Genomic DNA, 15135 nt, shown 5'->3' on the forward strand with positions numbered 1-15135 from the left:
ACTTCTTCCCAGACTTGATGGATGCAGCGGCCCCTGCGCCTGAGCTAAGAGAGAGCTCTGGGAGAGAGTTCCCCACCCCCTCCCTGGAAGTGCCTCAGAGGCGATCAGCAGTGCTGTGCTTTGAGGGCACTGTGTTCTAGTGGCTTCCCTGATGTTTGAGACTGTACAGTAAAGGCGACTCAAAGCCTAGCCTATGTGTCCGGGTGAGACGTGGATGTCTGCAGCAGGTGACCTGAAAAGCCCCTGCGCTCACACTGGAAGTGTCTGCCAGAAACCGCGGTCCCTAGTTCAAAGGTTCTGCTTCTCTGGGACTTCCATTCCACAGCCTCTAGCCAAGCCAGGCAATATGAGTTACAGCCCCGCCCACTTTTCAATCTCTTAACTACCCCCCAGGTGAAAGCCTGGATTGCCTATGTCGGCCACACCCACCAGTGCCAAGATGTGCTGAGTCACCCCCGGGATCCAGGAAGATCCAATCTGGTTTTAAATTTTAAAGTTGCTGAGATTTCTCTTCTGAACTGCTGTATTATAAGCAGAGAAGAGCTAACAGCCTGTGCCAGATTCTTCTATCTCAGTGGATTCTCTGATCCCAGAGCCCTCCCCAGCGCGATCAGCGCAGTGTGCCACCACCCCACCGTCTGCACTGGCCTCTCTTCTTCCTCCCCTGGGAGCTGACCTTTCCTGTTCAAATTCCAGATTCTCTTCAGCTGGTAAGTCGTGCTTCCAGTCCTTGTGGATTCTATCAGTCCAGCGCTATTTCTGAGGCTGAGTAAATCTAGTTGGTTGTGAGGGAAGAAAGGAGCTTACACAGTCGCGGTGTATCTTCTCCACCATCTTGGCTCCACCCATGAACCAAGACCATTTTGTTTTCATCTTTATGTCTCCAAGGTCTAGTGTAATACATGACCCCTAGTAAGTATGTAATATATGTTTGCTCCTTGTTTAGTTGTGCTTTGCTGATTGAGTAGTCTAAGGAAGATGGGTGAGGTAGGCTACCAAATGAATGATATGGTCACAAAAGACACAGGGACCAGAAACTGGGGACATGAGTAGAAGCAGCCAGCGGGAAAGGGAGCTAAGCCCCCATATTGCTCTTGGGATGGAACCTACGTTTTGGCTGAAAAGCAAGAGGAGCTAGGGCCACAGTTAAGACCCCAGACAGCTTTATCAGGTAACTTTCATCATATAGAATTTGGAAAACACCCCATTGAACGCTGCAGATCTAGAATCCCCTTGTTAATTAGGCCAGAGTTGTCTGTACAAGACAAGATCTGTTTCAATCTAGCCTCTATTTTGCTGACCTGTTGCCTCAGTTTCTTTAACTGAGAGTGTGGATAATAGCACCTACCTCCCAGTGTTGTTGAGGAGAGAATATATGTAAAGTGCTTAGCACAGTGCTTGGTACATAGGAGTTTAATAAATGCTTGTTTCCTTAAGAAATATTGGTAAATTGGAAGTGATTCGAAGTGGAAAAATGGCAGAGCTACCACGGAAAAGCTCCAACAGTTCTTGCCCTCAAGGAGGTGGTTTTCTGTAGATGAGACCGTCCAAGCCCAAGCCCAGAAGTGGAAAGCCCAAGATGGAGGATGAGAAGGTGCTGTCAGAGAGCAATCCAGACCACCTTCTCTTCCACACCCTGGGAGGATTCCCAAGGCCAAACTAAGCACTAGCTCTGGAAGCCGGCTTGACTGGCTTGTCAAAGCCTTCTGGGGCCCTTCATCCAATGAAGGCTGCATTCTGCTTGGGAGTTAGTTTGGTTTCATTTTATTGCCAGGGCCTGTACATCAATTCACAAGAGGTATTGTTCCAGCTTTATCATTCAGTGCAAACATCTTTTGTGGCTAACCTGAGGTTTGCCACTATCTATGGAATCAAATCAGAAGGGGTTTTCCCATCTCCAATCTTGCTGGCTCCAGAGCACCCATTTGCTTTTCTAGCACTCTTACTATCCCCCTTCTTCATCCAGGGGATTTAGGTTCCCAACTTCTGAAGAAAGGTTAGATTTTCAGAAACAGAAATTTTACATTTCAGTCATATAGATTATAATGAGCACAAGTCAGGCAGAAGAAACTTCAAAGGGGGAATGGGGGGCTCTAGCACAAGCCTGTGGGGACACCAATTATTTTCTGGCTCAGCCTTCGCCTGGAGCTGAGGGGAAGCACCTGGATGCAAATCTCTAAGCCAGTCCCTTGTCATTCTGAATTGCCCTCCAGGTATGGAATGGCTGCTCTGCTCCTCCAGGAAGATCCAAAAGACTTCAGCAGGGCCACTTCCTAGCTTCTCTGGGACTTCTCTGGCTAGAACACAACAGACCTGCTGCTTGTTAACCCCCAATAGCTCTTTGCTCCCAGACTTTCAGACGGTCCCAAGCCTCTGATGGCAAAGGTCCTGGTTACAGTTGTTTCACAATCTCAAAGAAGAAGAAATCTGCCTCCCTCTCTTATTCCCAAACCCAGATAGGATATAGCCAGCTTTACCCATCAGCAGTATGGGCTAGCTGCAAATAAGGGAAAAATTTAATTTACCCAATAAGTTTGCCAACAAGTATTTCTTTAGATTAACGAGCTGGCAAATCTAATCACTAGATAGCACAGAAGAAACTGGGAAATATCACTAATCATGTGGAAGCTGAAAGAATGACAACTTGACACTTTTGGAAACAGAAAAAAACTTTTTTTTTTTAAAAACCCCATCAAACTCCGCAACATCTGTCCCCTTCCCCCCACCAGTACAATAAACTCCAAAGTATAGATCAAAACTCCCCAACAACAATCAGCAACATCATCTGTCCCCTTCCCCCCACCAGTACAATAAACTCCAAAGTATAGATCAAAAATCCCCAACAACAATCTAAATCCCGTTTGAAGTAGATCTTCAAGGCCCGAAAACATGTGTTCAATATCGCCAGAATCTGGTCACTCTGGGTTCAGTATCTCCTTTGCTTCAGTATTGGCTTATAGGTTGCCTGAAAAGGTAAAATGTTACAGCATAAGTGAAAGATATGTGTCCTTTTAATATACTGGAAAAACCATCCATAAACTGCAATATTTTTGGGGGGGTGTTTGTATATTTTAATCCAGCTATTCATTCTCTTCTGCCTATAAATCTCGTTTCTACCTATAAATCTCTTTTCTGCTTATAAATCCCTTTTTTAATCTAAAAATCTCTTTTCTATTATAAATCACTTTATTATAAATCTCTTTTCTACCTATAAATTGCTTTTCTTCCTATAAATCTCTTTTCTACCTATAAACATTTCTACTACAAATCTATCTTTTCACTTATCTATCCATCATTATCTTTTTAACTATGCATCAAGTGTATCTATTCAATCTATTTGTGTATCCTATCTATCCCATCCATCCATCACCAGTTTTCTATGTATCTAGTCTATTGGTCTATTTGTCCACGCATCCATTCTCATATTCACATACTACTCCCTTTGCTGTCAGGATCCAACTGGGTTGTTGTGGCGAGATCATCACCTTTAAGTCAGAAAAGTTTGGGTGTTCTCCGGCGCGTCACAATGAGCATCACACAATGAGGTCTCCATGGCCAAGGTAAGCAAGGAAACTGCTCATCAGATGAGGATTGTGCCAGGCTTTATGCGGAGGTTTTCTTTTAAAAATATTTTTTAGGAAACCTTTTTATTTTAGAAAACATATGAAGGGGAAAGTTTTCAACACTGAGCCTTGTGAAACCTGCTGTTCCAACATTCCCCCTCCTTCCTTCCACCTCCTTCCCTAGATGACCGGTAATTACATGTTAAATATGTGAAAATATATGATAAATCCAATGTATATAAAAATATTTATGCAATTATCTTGCTTATGCAGAGATTTTCTTCCTACTTCTTTTTTTTGTTGAATAAGTAGTAAAAGCAATAGTAATAATACTAGGAATAGGAGTTACACTACTAGTAGTAGAAATAGTAGTAATAGTAATAGTAAAGTAATAGTAATAGTAATAGTAAAGTAATAGTAATAGTAATAGTAAAGGTAGTATTACAAATAATAGTAGTAGTGGTAGTAGAAGGAGTATTAATAGGAATAAGAGCAATGATAGTAGTAGTAGCAGGAGGAAGAGAACTAGAAGGAATGGGAGTAGTATGAATAGTAACAGTAATAAGAGTGGGAGTAATTGTAGTAGTTGTTGGAAGAGTAATAGTAGTAATCTTAAGAGTGATACTAATAGGGGTAGGAAGAGGAGTAATAGTAGAAGTAGTAGTAATAATAATAGGTGTAAGAGTACGAGTAATAATAGTAGTAGTAAGAATAGTATCTGACATTTACACAGTGCTTCACCATCTCCAAAGTAATATAGACCATGTTTTCTCTGATGCTACCCCTAAGGTTCAGACCCACCCTTATGGGAACAGCCAGACTCTCCCATCCTTGAGCCAGGGAGATGCATGTCCTGTTATTTAGGGTTCAGTACCTGTGTTCCAGGCTTCAGGGAAGAAACAAGATCTTTCACCATTTAGGCTTCCGATATCGTTACCCCACCAACCACAAAGAGGATCTGCAGTGGATGGTCACCGGGATGAGGTCGGCTCACCTGTACCATTCACCATAACAAGGATGGGGTCAGCCATCAGACAAGCATGTCAGGTTAATATATGACTCATTAATGATCAAATAAAGATCTTACGTTAGGACATAATGTTCGTAGATTTTCAGCTGTGGAATCAGAACTTTAGAACTAGAAATGTAGTCTCCTTGTGGTCGTGGAGCTCAAGTATCTCATTTAACATGTGAGGAAACTGACGCTCAGGGAGTTTAAGTGATAATAAAAAGTCATGCAGGTAAGAAATAATCAGCACAGCAAAATTCCACTTGTTTAATGTTACTTTATTACAGTGTCTTTCCCGTATCCCATCCCACCACCTTTTTTTTTTTTTTTTTTTTTAAGAATTAATATGTTTAGCTATAGGTTAAAAGATTGAAGTATGGAAATATACACACACATATATGCACACACATACACACATATGTAATGAACACTTAGAGTTAACATGATAGTATAAACAGGATCTGTTTGACTCTTGTCTCTGCCTTTTACAACCTGTATGCGCTGGGACAATATACTAAATATACTTAACCACCCTGAGTCTCAGTAACTTTCTCTGTAAAATATGGAAGCAGAAACCCTGAAATATTCCCGCCAGCTCAAAATCCACGATGCTGTGACTCTACTTGAAACCAAATATTTCTCAAAGGCTTATTCTCGGTGGAGCAAAAATGATTGTACCATTCCCATTTTACAGATGAGGAAATTGAGGCAAACACAGATTAAGTGACTTGCCCAGAGTCCTACAGTTGGTGTTTGAAATCAGGTGCTGATTCAAGTGTGGTCCAACAGTGTTATCCACTGTACCAGCCAGCTGCCAATAATTTTAGAAAAGGTCTTCATCTATATGTAACTGAATTCAACAAGCATTTATGAAACCTCTAATATGAGCAAGTCATCTTGTTTCTGGGAACCAGGCATAGGATGATGAAAAAGAAAATAGTTTCTGAACTCAAAGAATCTGCTTTTGATTGTTTGTTTGTAAAGGTAGGCTCTCTATTTCCCAGATTATTTGTACTTCTAGTACATATAGGGTTAGTCAGCAACCTGGCCCTACCTTCAACCCCTTATTAACACTGACTGCAGGAGGGAAACTGAAGATAGATTATCTCTATATAGCTGCTTTACCTTCATGAACATGCTAAATCCCAGTTTATGTAGATCACTGAGGTCCGAAGACATGCCTTCAATATCACCAGCATCTGGTCACAAGTGGTTCAGTATCTCCTCTGCTTTAGCAGTGGCTTATAGGATGCCTGAAAAGGTAAAATGTTACAGCATAAGTGAAAGATATGTGTCCATTTGATCTACTGGAATAACCATCCACAAACTGGAATTTTTTGCGGGTGGGGGAAGAGGGAAGGAAAGAGAAGTCAAATATTTCCCAAGCCAGATAGAAAGCAACCATTTTAGCTTCTATAATATTGAAGAATAAAATATAATAGTTTAATACTGACCTGAAGGCAGTCTCAATCTTTGACAGGAGCACTTGGTATGATGCTGATGAGGACCAGAAAGGATCTCTTTTTCCAGTAATTTATTTACTGATTTACCTAACCCTCCATTGACTCAATCATTATCTATGTATATTTAATGCAGCTATTCATTCTCTTCTGCCTATAAACCCCTTTTCTACCTATAAATCTCTTGTCTACTTAAAAATCACTTTTTTTATCTAATAATCTGTTTTCTACTTATAAATCGCTTTAATTACTATAAATCTTTTCTACTTATAAATTGCTTTTCTTCCTATAAATCTCTTTTCTACCTATGAATCGCTTTTCTTCCTATAAATCTCTTTTCTGCCTATGAATCGCTTTTCTACTTATAAATCTCTTTTCTACCTATATATCACTTTTCTTCCTATAAATCTCTATTCTACCTATAAACTTTTCTACTATAAATCTATCTTTTCACTTATCTATTCATCATTATCTTTTTAACTATGCATCAAGTGTATCTATTCAATCTATTTGTCTATACTATCTATCCCATCCATCCATCACCAGTTATCTATGTATCTAGTCTAATAGTCTATTTGTCCACTCATCCATTCTTCTATACACACATCCTACTCCCTTTGCTTTCAGGATCCAACTGGGTTGTTGTGGCGAGATCATCACCTTTAAGTCAGAAAACCTTGGGTGTTCTCAGGCATGTCACAATGAACTAGAGCATGTCACAATGGGCATCACCCAATGAGGTCTCCATGGCTAAGGTAAGCAAGGCAACTGCTCATCAGATGAGGATTTTGCTCAGGCTGTATGCAGAGGTTTTCTTTTAAAAATATTTTTTAGGAAACCTTTTTATTTAAAAAACATATGAAATGGCAAGTTTTCAACACTGAGCCTTGCTAAACCTCCTGTTCCAACATTCCCCCTCCTTCCTTCCACCTCCTAGCCTGGGTGACCTGTAATTACATGTTAAATATGTGAAAATATATGATAAATCCAATGTATATAAAAATATTTATACAATTATCTTGCTTATGCAGAGATTTTCTTCCTACTTTTTTTTGTTGACATCATTTTCCGCAATAATATGTAAACTTTGAGGGCAAGACCATTTTTTTTAATTCATTTTTCCAAATTATCCCCCCCCTCCATTCTCTCCCCCCCCCGATGACAGGCAATCCCATACATTTTACATGTGTTACAATATACCCTAGATACAATATATGTGTGTAAATACCATTTTCTTGTTGCACATTAAGTATTAGATTCCGAAGGTATAAGTAACCTGGGTAGATAGACAGTAGTGCTAACACTTTACATTCACTTCCCAGTGTTCCTTCTCTGGGTGTAGTTATTTCTGTCCATCATTGATCAACTGGAAGTGAGTTGGATCTTCTTGTTGAACATGTTGAACATTTCCACTTCCATCAGAATACATCCTCATACAGTATTGTTGTTGAAATGTACAGTGATCTTCTGGTTCTATTCATTTCATTCAGCAACAGTTGATTTAAGTCTCTCCAGGCCTCTCTGTATTCCTCCTGCTGGTCATTTCTTACAGAGCACTAATATTCCATAACCTTCATATACCACAATTTACCCAACCATTTTCCAATTGATGGACATCCATTCAACTTCCAGTTTCTAGCTACAACAAAAAGAGCTGCCACAAACATTTTGGCACATGCAGGTCCCTTTCCGCTCTTTAGTATTTCTTTGGGATATAATCCCAATAACAGCAATGCTGGGTCAAAGGGTATGCACAGTTTGATAACTTTTTGGGCATAGTTCCAAATTGCTCTCCAGAATGGCTGGATTCTTCCACAACTCCCCCAACAATGTATCAGTGTCCCAGTTTTCCCACAGCCCCTCCAACATTCATCATTATTTGCTCCTGTCATCTTAGCCAATCTGACAGGTGTGTAGTGGTATCTCAGAGTTGTCTTAATTTGCATTTCTCTGATCAGTAGTGATTTGGAACACTCTTTCATATGAGTGGAAATAGTTTCAATTTCATCATCTGAGAATTGTCTGTTCATATCCCTTGACCATTTATCAATTGGAGAATGGTTTGGTTTCCTATAAATCAGGGTCAGTTCTCTATATATTTTGGAAATGAGACTTTTGTCAGGACCTTTACTTTTAAAAATATTTTGCCAATTTGTTACTTCCATTCTAATCTTGTTTGCATTACTATTGTTTGTAGAGAAACTTTTTAGTTTGATGTAATCAAAATCTTCTATTTTGTGATCAATAATGATCTCTAGTTCTCCTCTGGTCATAAATTCCTTCCTCCTCCACAGGTCTGAGAGGTAGACTATTCTCTGTTCCTCTAATCTATTTATGATCTCATTCTTTATGCCTAAATCATGGACCCATTTTGATCATGGTGTTAAGTGTGGATCCATATCTAATTTCTGCCATACTAATTTCCAGTTTTCCCAACAGTTTTTTTCCGAATAATGAATTTTTGTCCCTAATGGTGGTATCTTTGGGTTTGTCAAAGATTAGATTGCTATAGATGTACCCTTTTTTGTCCTTTGTATCTAATCTGTTCCACTGATCTACCGTTCTATTTCTTAGCCAGTACCAAATGGTTTTGGTGACTGCTGCTATATAATATAGCTTTAGATCGGGTACACTTGGACCACCTTCCTCTGACTTTTTTTTCATTAGTTCCCTTGCATATTCTTCCAAAAGGATTTTGTTGTTATTTTTTCTAGATCATTAAAATAGTTTCTTGGGAGTCTGATTGGTATAGCACTAAATAAATAGATTAGTTTGGGGAGTATTGTCATCTTTATTATATTCGCTCGGCCTACCCAAGAGCACTGAATGTCTTTCCAATTATTTAAATCTGACTATTTTTGTGGCAAGTGTTTTGTAATTTTTCTCATATAATTCCTGACTATTCTTTGGTAAATGGATTCCCAAATACTTTCTACTCTCAACATTTGTTTGGAATGGAATTTCTCTTTGTATCTCTTCCTGTTGCATTTTGTTGGTGATATATAAGAATGCTGAGGATTTATGTGGATTTATTTTGTATCCTGCCACTTTGCTAAAATTCTGAATTCTCTCTAATAGCTTTTTAGCAGAGTCTTTGGGGTTCTCTAAGTATACCATCATGTCATCTGCAAAGAGTGATAGTTTGATTTCCTCATTTCCTACTCTAATTCCTTGAATCTCTCGGCTCTTATTGCCGAGGCTAGCGTTTCTAGTACTATATTGAATAGTAATGGTGATAGTGGGCAACCTTGTTTCACTCCTGATCTTACTGGGAAAGGTTGCAGTTTATTTCTATTGCATATTATGCTTACTGAAGGTCTTAAATATATGCTCCTGATTATTCTAAGGAAGAATCCATTTATTCCTATACTCTCAAGAGTTTTTAGTAGGAATGGATGTTGGATTTTGTCAAATGCTTTTTCTGCATCTATTGAGATGATCATATGGTTTTTATTAATTTGATTATTAATATGGTCAATTATACTAATAGTTTTCCTAATATTAAACCAGCCCTGCATTCCTGGTATGAATCCTACTTGATCATAGTGTATTATCCTGGGGATGATTTTCTGAAGTCTTTTTGCTAATATCTTATTTAAGATTTTAGCATCAATATTCATTAAGGAAATTGGTCTATAATTTTCTTTCTCAGTTTTCGATCGACCTGGTTTAGGTATCAGTACCATGTCTGTGTCATAAAAGGAATTTGGCAGGACTCCTTCATTCCCTATTTTTTCAAATAGTTTATATAGCATTGGGGCTAATTGTTCTTTAAATGTTTGGTAGAATTCACATGTAAATCCATCTGGCCCTGGGGATTTTTTCCTGGGGAGTTGATTAATAGCTTGTTCTATTTCTTTTTCTGAAATGGGACTATTTAAGCAATTTATTTCCTCCTCTGTTAATCTAAGAAGCCTATATTTTTGGAGGAAGTCATCCATTTCACTTAAGTTATCAAATTTATTGGCATAAAGTTGGGTAAAGTAACTCATTATTTCTCTAATTTCCTCTTCATTGGTGGAAAGGTCCCCCTTTTCATTTGTAAGACTAACAATTTGATTTTCCTCTTTCTTTTTTCTGATCAGATTTACCAAAGGTTTATCTATTTTATTGGCTTTTTCATAAAACCAACTCTTGGTTTTATTTATTAATTCAATAGTTTTTTACTTTCAATATTATTGATTTCTCCTTTTAATTTTTGTATTTCAAGTTTAATTTTTGGTTGGGGGTTTTTTATTTGGTCTTTTTCTGGCCTTTTAAGTTGCAAGCCCAATTCGTTAATCTTCTCTTTCTCTATTTTCTTCATAGAAGCCTCTAAAGATATAAAATTTCCCCTTATTACTGCTTTAGCTGCATCCCACAGATTTTGGTATGATGTCTCATCATTGTCATTATCTTGGGTGAAATTATTGTTTCTATAATTTGCTCTTTCACCCAGTCATTCTTTAAGATGAGATTATTCAGTTTCCAATTACTTTTTGGTCTATTTATCCCTAACTTTTTACTGAATGTAGCTTTTATTGCATTGTGGTCTGAGAAGAAGGCATTTATTATTTCTGCCTTCCTACATTGAATTTTGAGATCTTTATGTCCTATTACATGGTCAATTTTTGTATAGGATCCATGAACTGCTGAGAAGAAAGTATATTCCTTTCTATTGCCATTCAGTTTTCTCCAAAGGTCTATCATACCTAGTTTTTCTAATGTTCTCTTTACTTTTTTAATTTCTTTCTTGTTTGTTTTGTGGTTTGATTTGTCTAAATCTGAGAGTGCAAGGTGGAGATCTCCCACTATTATAGTTTTACTGTCTATTTCTTCTTGCAACTCTCTTAACTTTTCCTTTAGAAAGTTAGATGCTATACCACTTGGTGCATATATGTTTAGTATCGATATGGCTTCATTATTTATGCTACCTTTCAGCAGGATATAGTTTCCTTCCTTATCTCTTTTAATTAGATCATCTTCGGCTTTTGCTTGATCTGAGATAAGGATATCTACCCCTGCTTTTTTGGCTTTACCTGAAGCGTAATAGATTCTGCTCCAACCTTTTACCTTTACTCTCTCTATATATATATCTCCCTGATTTAAGTGTGTTTCCTGTAAACAACATAATGTAGGGTTCTGATTTTTGATCCAGTCTGCTATCCGTCTCCATTTGATGGGAGCATTCATCCCATTCACATTTACAGTTAAAATTACTAATTCTGTATTACCTGCCATCATATTATCCCCAGATTATGCCTTTTCCCTTGACCCCCTTGAACCCCTTCCCCGATATTTAATTTAAAGACCCCCCTTGTGACACGCAGCCCTCCCTTTTTTTTTTGTATCCCTCCCCCCTCCCTCCACATCCCTTCCCTTATTCTCCTTTTCCTTTTCCTTTTTCCTCTCCCCCCTTTTAATGAGGTGAGAGAGAATTCTCTGAAAAACAAATATGACAATTATTTACTCTTTGAGTCTCTTCTGATGAGAGTAAGATTTACACAATGATTCTCCCCCTCTCTAAATTCCCTCAGATATGGTGTATTTTCTATGCCTCTTCCTGGGATGTAGTTTCCCTCTTTTTATCACACCCAACCCTTTTTCTGATACTACCCCCTTCCTTTTACTACACCCCCTGCTTTTTTTTCCTTTTATATCAGTAAAATCAAATTATCCATGTGTACTTTCTATATACCCACAACAGAGATATAGTTCTCAAGGTTTCTGTGTACCTTTTTCTGTTTCTCTTCAGTCTTGTGGATATAGATCAAATTTTTTGTTTAAGTCTGGTTTTTTTCTTAGAAACATATGGAATTCCTCTATTGCATTGAATGACCATCTTCTTCCATGGAAAAAGATGCTAAACTTAGCTGGGTAGTTTATTCATGGTTGCAATCCTTGATCTTTTGCCTTTCGGAATATCAGGTTCCAGGCCCTTCTATCTTTTAATGTGGAGTCAGCCAGATCTTGCATGATCCTTTTTGTGGCACCTTGGTATTTAAATTGTTTTTTTCTAGCTGCTTGCAGGATTTTCCCCTTTGTGTGCTAATTCTGCAGCTTAGGCACAATATTCCGTGGTGTTCTTTTTTAGGGTCTATTTCAGAAGGAGTTCGATGAATTCTTACAATATCTACTTTCCCCTCTGTTTCTATTATCTCTGGACAGTTCTCTTTGATAATTTCCTATAAAATAGAACCTAGGATCTTATTTTGGTCATAGTTTTTGGGAAGTCCAATGATCCGCAGATTATCTCTCCTAGATCTATTTTCCAGGTCTATAGAATTTCCCAGTAAGTATTTGACGTTATTCTCCAGCTTTTCATTTTTTTTGTTTTGTTTGACTTGTTTTGTTTGAACTTGGGTTCTCAGTGAATCATTCATTTCTATTTGTTCCATCCTGAATTTTAAGGAGTTATTTTCTTCATTCACAGTTTTTACTTCTTTTTGTAAATGCCCAATTTCGTTTTTAAATGAGTTATTTTTGCTCTATTGAATTTTTTTTTCCATTTCTCTAATTTTTTTTTTTGAGAATTATTTCCTTCTTCCAATTCAGAAATCCTATTTTCTTGGGACTCTTTTATGTTCTCCAATTCAGAAATCCTATTTTCTTGAGACTTTTTTATCTTCTCCAGTTCAGAAATCCTACTTTCCTGTGATTTTTTTTACCTTTTCTAATTCACTAATTTTGTTTCCCTGCATCTCCTGTGAATTCTTTATTTTTTCCAACTCCAATTTCACAACGTTGTTATTCTCTATCATAGGTTCTCTTTCCTTTCCCCGTTTTTCTTCAAACTCTCTTAACTTTTTAATAGTCTCTTTAAGGAGAGAGTTATGTGATGGGGGGCAGGGATCGTTTCTCTTTAGGTTGTTATCTGCTGACTCTCTGCTGTTAACTTCCTTGGGGTTGGATACCCGCTCTTTCTCTGTGTAGAAGGAATCTAGATTTTGGGGGGGCTTTTTGCTCATATTTAAAAAATCTTTTCGGGTCTGTCCCTGGAGTAGGAAATTATTTATTTCTTTCTTTACCACTTCCTCCCAGACTGGATGGATGCAGCGGCCCCTGCGCCTGAGCTAAGAGAGAGCTCAGGGGGAGAGTTCCCCACCCCCTCCCTGGAAGTGCCTCAGAGGTGATCAGTAGTGCTGTGCTTTGAGGGCACTGTGTTTTAGTGGCTTCCCTGAGGTTTGAGACTGAACAGTAAAGGCGACTCAAAGCCTAGCCTATGTGTCGGGGTGAGGCGTGGATGTCTGCAGCAGGTGACCTGAAAAGCCCCTGCGCTCACACTGGAAGTGTCTGCCAGAAACCGCGGTCCCTAGTTCAAAGGTTCTGCTTCTCTGGGACTTCCATTCCACAGCCTCTAGCCAAGCCAGGCACTATGAGTTACAGCCCCGCCCACTTTTCAATCTCTTAACTACCCCCCAGGTGAAAGCCTGGATTGCCTATGTCGGCCACACCCACCAGTGCCAAGATCTGCTGAGTAACCCACGGGATCCAGGAAGATCCAATCTGGTTTTAAATTTTCAAGTTGCTGAGATTTCTCTTCTGAACTGCTGTATTATAAGCAGAGAAGAGCTAACAGCCTGTGCCAGATTCTTCTATCTCAGTGGATTCTCTGATCCCAGAGCCCTCCCCAGCGCGATCAGCGCAGTGTGCAACCACCCCACCGTCTGCGCTGGCCTCTCTTCTTCCTCCCCTGGGAGCTGACCTTTCCTGTTCAAACTTCAGGTTCTCTTTAGCTGGTAAGTCGTGCTTCCAGTCCTTGTGGATTCTATCAGTCCAGCGCTATTTCTGAGGCTGAGTAAATCTAGTTGGTTGTGAGGGAAGAAAGGAGCTTACACAGTCGCGGTGTATCTTCTCCACCATCTTGGCTCCACCCATGAACCAAGACCATTTTGTTTTCATCTTTATGTCTCCAAGGTCTAGTGTAATACATGACCCCTAGTAAGTATGTAATATATGTTTGCTCCTTGTTTAGTTGTGCTTTGCTGATTGAGTAGTCTAAGGAAGATGGGTGAGGTAGGCTACCAAATGAATGATATGGTCACAAAAGACACAGGGACCAGAAACTGGGGACATGAGTAGAAGCAGCCAGCGGGAAAGGGAGCTAAGCCCTCATATTGCTCTTGGGATGGAACCTACGTTTTGGCTGAAAAGCAAGAGGAGCTAGGGCCACAGTTAAGACCCCAGACAGCTTTATCAGGTAACTTTCATCATATAGAATTTGGAAAACACCCCATTGAACGCTGCAGATCTAGAATCCCCTTCTTAATCAGGCCAGAGTTGTCTGTACAAGACAAGATCTGTTTCAATCTAGCCTCTATTTTGCTGACCTGTTGCCTCAGTTTCTTTAACTGAGAGTGTGGATAATAGCACCTACCTCCTAATGTTGTTGAGGAGAGAATATATGTAAAGTGCTTAGCACAGTGCTTGGTACAAAGGAGTTTAATGCTTATTTCCTTAAGAAATATTGGTAAATTGGAAGTGATTCGAAGTGGAAAAATGGCAGAGCTACCACGGAAAAGCTCCAACAGTTCTTGCCCTCAAGGAGGTGGTTTTCTGTAGATGAGACCCTCAAGGAGGTGGTTTTCTGTAGATGAGACCGTCCAAGCCCAAGCCCAGAAGTGGAAAGCCCAAGATGGAGGATGAGAAGGTGCTGTCAGAGAGCAATCCAGACCTCCTTCTATTCCACACCCTGAGAGGATTCCCAAGGCCAAACTAAGCACTTGCTCTGGAAGCTGACTTGACTGGCTTGTCAAAGCCTTTTGGGGCCCTTCATCCAATGAAGGCTGCATTCTGCTTGGGAGTTAGTTTGGTTTCATTTTATTGCCAGGGCCTGTACATCAATTCACAAGAGGTATTGTTCCAGCTTTATCATTCAGTGCAAACATCTTTTGTGGCTAACCTGAGGTTTGCCACTATCTATGGAATCAAATCAGAAGGGGTTTTCCCATCTCCAATCTTGCTGGCTCCAGAGCACCCATTTGCTTTTCTAGCACTCTTACTATCCCCCTTCTTCATTCAGGGGATTTAGGTTCCCAACTTCTGAAGAAAGGTTAGATTTTCAGAAACAGAAATTTTACATTTCAGTCATATAGATTATAATGAGCACAAGTCAGGCAGAAGA

General features: G+C 39.2%; 1 long non-coding RNA gene across 1 annotated transcript; it reads right to left on the reverse strand.

Moving 5' to 3' along the window:
* Nucleotides 1–2651: 2651 nt before the first annotated feature.
* LOC141560880 (uncharacterized) lies at nt 2652–6732 on the reverse strand. The gene is made up of 4 exons (XR_012487861.1): nt 6027–6732; nt 5698–5825; nt 4438–4557; nt 2652–2965 (listed from the first exon to the last, which is right to left on the reverse strand). It is a non-coding gene; the product is annotated as an uncharacterized LOC141560880 (long non-coding RNA).
* Between the last annotated feature and the right edge of the window lie 8403 nt (nt 6733–15135).

Source organism: Sminthopsis crassicaudata, chromosome 3 (assembly GCF_048593235.1).
Source record: "Sminthopsis crassicaudata isolate SCR6 chromosome 3, ASM4859323v1, whole genome shotgun sequence".
NCBI classification, from domain to species: domain Eukaryota; kingdom Metazoa; phylum Chordata; class Mammalia; order Dasyuromorphia; family Dasyuridae; genus Sminthopsis; species Sminthopsis crassicaudata.